Consider the following 8,853-nt stretch of genomic DNA (forward strand, 5'->3'; position numbering starts at 1 on the left):
GAAGTGGCTTTTGAGGGGCTTGGAAAGTTTATAGAGGCTTGAAATTTGGCACACACCTCCAAATGGATGAAGGCATTGTTGTTATGTAACCATTTTCCTTGAATAGCGCGAAATGGCTCCACAGCGCCCCCTACAATATTTCAAAACATCAGCCCCTGCTCTGTGTTTCATCTATAAGTCTGACACTTGGTAAGCTTGTGTAAGATATCAAGGTGTACAAAAAAGTCTCTTGGAGCAATATCCCAAATCCAACAGGAAGTCAGCCATTTTAAAATTAATGTGTAATTTTGATGACATTTTCCCCCCTTTTCAGGCCTCATACTTTGACGAACTCCTCCAAGGGATTTCATCATATTGAAGCATTCTTCAGTGTGTAGAATCTAAAGACCTTTGTGATGTTAAATTGCGAAGCTTTTTCCGTTCAGGGAAACGGGGTGGTCAGGGCGGCACGTAGAGTTTCAATCACTCGCAAAAAGCAGTAATCTGCTGTCACTAAAAAACACAATGTCCAATCTCTCCCAAAGGTCGCAGGTGTGATGAGACTCGAGCTTGGAAATGTTTGTTATGCTATTTGTCAATAATGGTTAGAGCGCCACCTAGTGGCATGACTATAATCCTGGTTGAATAAGATGAAATGTTAGCTGGTGATTAAAAGCATGAAATCCATCAATGTGACATCACATCGGACGTGCCGGTTTGAGGTGTTGGCAGTGGCTCGACGTGCCGGGGGTGCGAGGGCCCTCATAACGCTGCTTGCAGCTTTAATTATTATTATTATTATTATTATTATTCAGGCAAAACAAGGGCCTTTTTGAGGGCCTAAACATGCTCAAAAACTCATGAAATTTTGGACACATGCCAGGTCTGGTGAAAAATTTTGTATTTTAATGCATTTACATGTGAGTACTGGAAAATGGCTCTACAGCGCCACCTATGCCTTGTTAAATGCAGCCCTACGACCACATCGTTTGAGCTACATGTATGAAATTTGGCACACATGTGTATCATGCAAAGACGAACAAAAAAGTCTGTGGGCCCATTGACGCAAACCCAACAGGAAGTCCGCCATTTTGGATTGAAGGTGACATTTTGGGTCTGATTTTACCGTTTCCATGCCTTGTACTTTAACGAACTCCTCCTTGGGATTTGGTCCTATAAACTTCAAATTTGGACAGTGTCAACTACACCCTTGTGCCATGTTAAATTGCGGAGCTTTTGAGTTTTCACAATACTATGAGGCCGTGGCGCCATGGCGAATTTCGATGACTCGCCATGAAAATCTTATTGCCTCTCATTCTATCATACATGTTCCGATCTGGACCAAAGAGCACACATATGATAAGGCTCCACCCCTGAACATATTTCAACTGCCATATTTGACATCAAGGACAGCGCCACCTAGTGGGAACAGGAAATGTCATGTTTTACACTTTGGGGTACAGTATAGTGATGGGTGACATCTGCAGCCTCAAATTTCTCCAGGAAAGCCTTAAGGAGTTGGTCTTGGGTTACAGTGAAAACTGTGACTTTTCGTGAAAGGGTGTGACCCCAGCAGCATGGCGAACTTTGATGTCACGCCATGAAGAAACAAATTAGTATAACTCAATGAAATCCAGTCTGATCAGTACCAGACTTTACAGGCATGATGTCAGACCCGCCCTGAACAGATTGATGTGCCCATTGTCGGAAATACGGACAGCGCCACCTAGTGGCAACAGGAAATGTCATGGCTTTAATTTTGTTGTACTGATTTTCACAGGTTCATCGTGGCCACCTGAAAAGCGGTGAATATAAACATCAGTCCCTCGTGATGCTTCAGTGCAAAAATTGTGACTTTAAACTGAACGGCGCACCCTGGTGGCAACGCGGTTCACCATGAAAGATGAAGTGGCTTTTGAGGGGCTTGGAAAGTTTATAGAGGCTTGAAATTTGGCACACACCTCCAAATGGATGTAGGCTTTGTTGTCATGTGATCATTTTCATTGAATAGCGCGAAATTGCTCCACAGCGCCCCCTACAAAATTTCAAAACATCAGCCCCAGCTCTGTGTTTCATCTATGAGTCTGAAACCTGGTAAGCTTATGGAAAATATCAAGATGTACAAAAAAGTCTCTTGGTGCAATATCCCAAATCCAACAGGAAGTCAGCCATTTTAAAATTAATGTGTAATTTTGGCGGCATTTTCCCCTCTTTTCAGGCCTCATACTTTGACGAACTCCTCCAAGGGATTTCATCATATTGAACCATTCTCCAGTGTGTGGAATCTAAAGACCTTTGTGATGTTAAATTGCGAAGCTTTTTACGTTCAAGGAAACGGGGTGGTCATGGCGGCACGTGGAGTTTCAATCACTGGCCAAAAAGCAGTAATATGCTGTCACTCAAAGACACAAAGTCCAATCTCTCCCAAAGGTCGCAGGCGTGATGAGACTCGAGCTCGGAAATGTTTGTTATGCCCTTTGTCTATAATGGTTAGAGCGCCACCTAGTGGGACGACTATACTCATGGTTGAACCAAATGAAATGTTAACTGGTGGTTAAATGCATGAATTCCATCAATGTGACATCAGATCGGACGTGCTGGTTTCAGGTTTTGGGCATGGCTCGACACGCCGGGGGTGCGAGGGCCCTCATAACGCTGCTTGCAGCTTTAATTATTATTATTATTATTATTCAGGCGAAACAAGGGCCTTTTTGAGGGCCTAAACATGCTCAAAAACTCATGAAATTTTGCACACATGCCAGGTCTGGTGAAAAATTTTGTATTTTAATGGTTTTACATATGAGCACTGGGAAATGGCTCTACAGCGCCACCTATGCCTTGTTAAATGCAGCCCTACGACCACATCGTTTGAGCTACATGTATGAAATTTGGCACACATGTGTATCATGCCAAGACGAACAAAAAAGTCTGTGGGCCCATTGACGCAAACCCAACAGGAAGTCCGCCATTTGGAAGAGAAGGTGACATTTTGGCTCTAATTTTGCCATTTCCATGCCTCGAACTTTTGCGAACTCCTCCTTGGGGTTTCATTTCATAACCTTCAAATTTGGACAGTGTCAACTACACCCTTGTGCCATGTTAAATTGCGGAGCTTTTGAGTTTTCACAATACTATGAGGCCGTGGCGCCATGGCGAATTTCGATGACTCGCCATGAAAATCTTATTGCCTCTCATTTTGTCATACATTTTCTGACCTTGACCAAAGTGAACACATATGATAAGGCTCCACCCCTGAACATATTTCAACTGCCATATTTGACACCAGGGACAGCGCCACCTAGTGGGAACAGGAAATGTCATGTTTTACACTTTGGGGTACAGTATAGTGATGGGTGACACCTGCAGCCTCAAATTTCTCCAGGAAAGCCTTAAGGAGTTGGTCTTGGGTTACAGTGAAAACTGTGACTTTTCGCAAAAGGGTGTGACCCCAGCAGCATGGCGAACTTTGATGTCACGCCATGAAGAAACAAATTAGTATAACTCAATGAAATCCAGTCTGATCAGTACCAGACTTTACAGGCATGATGTCAGACCCGCCCTGAACAGATTGACGTGCCCATTGTCGGAAATACGGACAGCGCCACCTAGTGGCCACAGGAAATGTCATGGCTTTAATTTTGTTGTACTGATTTTCACAGGTTGATCGTGGCCACCTCAAAAGCGGTGAATATCACCATCAGTCCCTCGTGATGCTTCAGTGCAAAAATTGTGACTTTACACTGAACGGCGCACCCTGGTGGCAACGCTGTTCAACATGAAAGATGAAGTGGCTTTTGAGGGGCTTGGAAAGTATATAGAGGCTTTAAATTTAGCACACCCCTCCAAATGGATGAAGGCTTTGTTGTCATGTGATCATTTTTATTGAATAGCGCGAAATGGCTCCACAGCGCCCCCTACAAAATTTCAAAACCACAGCCCCAGCTCTGTGTTTTATGTATGAGTCTGAAACCTGGTAAGCTTATAGGAGATATCAAGATGTACAAAAAAGTCTCTTGGAGCAATATCCAAAATCCAAAAGGAAGTCAGCCATTTTAAAATTAATGTGCAATTTTGGCGACATTTTCCCATCTTTTCAGGCTTCATACTTTGACGAACTCCTCCAAGGGATTTCATCATATTGAACCATTCTGCAGTGTGTGGAATCTAAAGACCTTTGTGATGTTAAATTGCGAAGCTTTTTACGTTCAAGGAAACGGGGTGGTCATGGCGGCACGTGGAGTTTCAATCACTCGCCAAAAAGCAGTAATATGCTGTCACTCAAAGACACAAAGTCCAATCTCTCCCAAAGGTCGCAGGCGTGATGAGACTCGAGCTCGGAAATGTTTGTTATGCCATTTGTGCATAAGGGTTAGAGCGCCACCTAGTGGAACGACTAACAAATCATGAATGAATGAGTTGAAATGTTAGCTGGTGGTTAAATGCATGAATTCCATCAATGTGACATCACATCGGACGTGCTGGTTTTAGGTGTTGGGCGTGGCTCGACACGCCGGGGGTGCGAGGGCCCTCATAACGCTGCTTGCAGCTTTAATTATTATTATTATTATTATTATTATTATTCACCCCAAACAAGGGCCTTTTTGAGGGCCTAAACATGCTCAAAAACTCATGAAATTTTGCACACATGCCAGGTCTGGTGAAAAATTTTGTATTTTAATGGTTTTACATATGAGCACTGGGAAATGGCTCTACAGCGCCACCTATGCCTTGTTAAATGCAGCCCTACGACCACATGGTTTGAGCTACATGTATGAAATTTGGCACACATGTGTATCATGCCAAGACGAACAAAAAAGTCTGTGGGCCCATTGACGCAAACCCAACAGGAAGTCCGCCATTTGGAAGAGAAGGTGACATTTTGGCTCTAATTTTGCCATTTCCATGCCTCGAACTTTTGCGAACTCCTCCTTGGGGTTTCATGTCATAACCTTCAAATTTGGACAGTGTCAACTACACCCTTGTGCCATGTTAAATTGCGGAGCTTTTGAGTTTTCACAATACTATGAGGCCGTGGCGCCATGGCGAATTTCGATGACTCGCCATGAAAATCTTATTGCCTCTCATTTTGTCATACATTTTCTGACCTTGACCAAAGTGAACACATATGATAAGGCTCCACCCCTGAATATATTTCAACTGCCATATTTGACACCAGGGACAGCGCCACCTAGTGGGAACAGGAAATGTCATGTTTTACACTTTGGGGTACAGTATTGTGATGGGTGACATCTGCAGCCTCAAATTTCTCCAGGAAAGCCTTAAGGAGTTGGTCTTGGGTTACAGTGAAAACTGTGAGTTTTCGCAAAAGGGTGTGACCCCAGCAGCATGGCGAACTTTGATGTCACGCCATGAAGAAACAAATTAGTATAACTCAATGAAATCCAGTCTGTTCAGTACCAGACTTTACAGGCATGATGTCAGAACCGCCCTGAACAGATTGATGTGCCCATTGTCGGGAATACGTACAGCGCCACCTAGTGGCAACAGGAAATGTCATGGCTTTAATTTTGTTGTACTGATTTTCACAGGTTCATCGTGGCCACCTCAAAAGCGGTGACTATCAACATCAGTCCCTCGTGATGCTTCAGTGCAAAAATTGTGACTTTAAACTGAACGGCGCACCCTGGTGGCAACGCGGTCCACCATGAAAGATGAAGTGGCTTTTGAGGGGCTTGGAAAGTATATAGAGGCTTTAAATTTAGCACACCCCTCCAAATGGATGAAGGCTTTGTTGTCATGTGATCATTTTTATTGAATAGCGCGAAATGGCTCCACAGCGCCCCCTACAAAATTTCAAAACCACAGCCCCAGCTCTGTGTTTTATGTATGAGTCTGAAACCTGGTAAGCTTATAGGAGATATCAAGATGTACAAAAAAGTCTCTTGGAGCAATATCCAAAATCCAACAGGAAGTCAGCCATTTTAAAATTAATGTGCAATTTTGGCAACATTTTCCCCTCTTTCCAGGCACCGTTCTTTGACGAACTCCTCCAAGGGATTTCATCATATTGAACCAATCTCCAGTGTGTGGAATCTAAAGACCTTTGTGATGTTAAATTGCGAAGCTTTTTACGTTCAGTGAAACGGGGTGGTTATGGTGGCACTTAGAGTTTGAATCACTCGCCAAAAAGCAGTAATCTGCTGTCACTCAAAAACACAATGTCCAATCTCTCCCAAAGCTCATAGGCGTGATGAGACTCGAGCTCGGAAATGTTTGTTATGCCATTTGTGCATAAGGGTTAGAGCGCCACCTAGTGGAACGACTAACAAATCATGAATGAATGAGTTGAAATGTTAGCTGGTGGTTAAATGCATGAATTCCATCAATGTGACATGAGATCGGAGGTGCTGGTTTTAGGTGTTGGGCGTGGCTCGACGCGCCGGGGGTGCGAGGGCCCTCATAACGCTGCTTGCAGCTTTAATTAGGGCCCGAGCACCGAGAGTGCGAAGGCCCTATTGTATCTGCTCCGTTTCTTATTATTATTATTATTATTAGGGCCCGAGCACTGAGAGTGCGAAGGCCCTATTGTATCTGCTCCGTTTCTTATTATTAGGGCCCGAGCACTGAGAGTGCGAAGGCCCTATTGTATCTGCTCCGTTTCTTATTATTAGGGCCCGAGCACTGAGAGTGCGAAGGCCCTATTGTATCTGCTCCGTTTCTTATTATTATTATTATTATTATTATTATTATTCACCCCAAACAAGGGCCTTTTTGAGGGCCTAAACATGCTCAAAAACTCATGAAATTTTGCACACATGCCAGGTCTGGTGAAAAATTTTGTATTTTAATGGTTTTACATATGAGCACTGGGAAATGGCTCTACAGCGCCACCTATGCCTTGTTAAATGCAGCCCTACGACCACATCGTTTGAGCTACATGTATGAAATTTGGCACACATGTGTATCATGCCAAGACGAACAAAAAAGTCTGTGGGCCCATTGACACAAACCCAACAGGAAGTCCGCCATTTGGAAGAGAAGGTGACATTTTGGCTCTAATTTTGCCATTTCCATGCCTCGAACTTTTGCGAACTCCTCCTTGGGGTTTCATTTCATAACCTTCAAATTTGGACAGTGTCAACTACACCCTTGTGCCATGTTAAATTGCGGAGCTTTTGAGTTTTCACAATACTATGAGGCCGTGGCGCCATGGCGAATTTTGATGACTCGCCATGAAAATCTTATTGCCTCTCATTTTGTCATACATTTTCTGACCTTGACCAAAGTGAACACATATGATAAGGCTCCACCCCTGAACATATTTCAACTGCCATATTTGACATGAAGGACAGCGCCACCTAGTGGGAACAGGAAATGTCATGTTTTACACTTTGGGGTACAGTATAGTGATGGGTGACATCTGCAGCCTCAAATTTCTCCAGAAAAGCCTTAAGGAGTTGGTCTTGGGTTACAGTGAAAACTGTGAGTTTTCGCGAAAGGGTGTGACCCCAGCAGCATGGCGAACTTTGATGTCACGCCATGAAGAAACAAATTAGTATAACTCAATGAAATCCAGTCTGATCAGTACCAGACTTTACAGGCATGATGTCAGACCCGCCCTGAACAGATTGATGTGCCCATTGTCGGAAATACGGACAGCGCCACCTAGTGGCAACAGGAAATGTCATGGCTTTAACTTTGTTGTACTGATTTTCACAGGTTGATCGTGGCCACCTCAAAAGCGGTGAATATCACCATCAGTCCCTCGTGATGCTTCAGTGCAAAAATTGTGACTTTAAACTGAACGGCGCACCCTGGTGGCAACGCGGTTCATCATGAAAGATGAAGTGGCTTTTGAGGGGCTTGGAAAGTTTATAGAGGCTTGAAATTTGGCACACACCTCCAAATGGATGAAGGCCTTGTTGTTATGTAACCATTTTCCTTGAATAGCGCGAAATGGCTCCACAGCGCCCCCTACAATATTTCAAAACATCAGCCCCAGCTCTGTGTTTCATCTATGAGTCTGACACTTGGTAAGCTTGTGTAAGATATCAAGATGTACAAAAAAGTCTCCTGGAGCAATATCCCAAATCCAACAGGAAGTCAGCCATTTTAAAATTAATGTGTAATTTTGATGACATTTTCCCCCCTTTTCAGGCCTCATACTTTGACGAACTCCTCCAAGGGATTTCATCATATTGAAGCATTCTTCAGTGTGTAGAATCTAAAGACCTTTGTGATGTTAAATTGCGAAGCTTTTTCCGTTCAGGGAAACGGGGTGGTCATGGCGGCACGTAGAGTTTCAATCACTCGCAAAAAGCAGTAATCTGCTGTCACTAAAAACACAATGTCCAATCTCTCCCAAAGGTCGCAGGTGTGATGAGACTCGAGCTTGGAAATGTTTGTTATGCTATTTGTCAATAATGGTTAGAGCGCCACCTAGTGGCATGACTATAATCCTGGTTGAATAAGATGAAATGTTAACTGGTGATTAAAAGCATGATATCCATCAATGTGACATCACATCGGACGTGCCGGTTTGAGGTGTTGGCAGTGGCTCGACGTGCCGGGGGTGCGAGGGCCCTCATAACGCTGCTTGCAGCTTTAATTATTATTATTATTATTCAGGCGAAACAAGGGCCTTTTTGAGGGCCTAAACATGCTCAAAAACTCATGAAATTTTGCACACATGCCAGGTCTGGTGAAAAATTTTGTATTTTAATGGTTTTACATATGAGCACTGGGAAATGGCTCTAGAGCGCCACCTATGCCTTGTTAAATGCAGCCCTACGACCACATCGTTTGAGCTACATGTATGAAATTTGGCACACATGTGTATCATGCCAAGACGAACAAAAAAGTCAGTGGGCCCATTGACGCAAACCCAACAGGAAGTCCGCCATTTGGAAGAGA

The sequence above is a fragment of the Aulonocara sp. 'chitande type north' Nkhata Bay genome, linkage group LG9 (genome assembly GCF_057382095.1).
Source record: "Aulonocara sp. 'chitande type north' Nkhata Bay isolate Kocher_YH1m ecotype deep benthic linkage group LG9, A_spYH_male_GT1.1, whole genome shotgun sequence".
Taxonomy (NCBI): domain Eukaryota; kingdom Metazoa; phylum Chordata; class Actinopteri; order Cichliformes; family Cichlidae; genus Aulonocara; species Aulonocara sp. 'chitande type north' Nkhata Bay.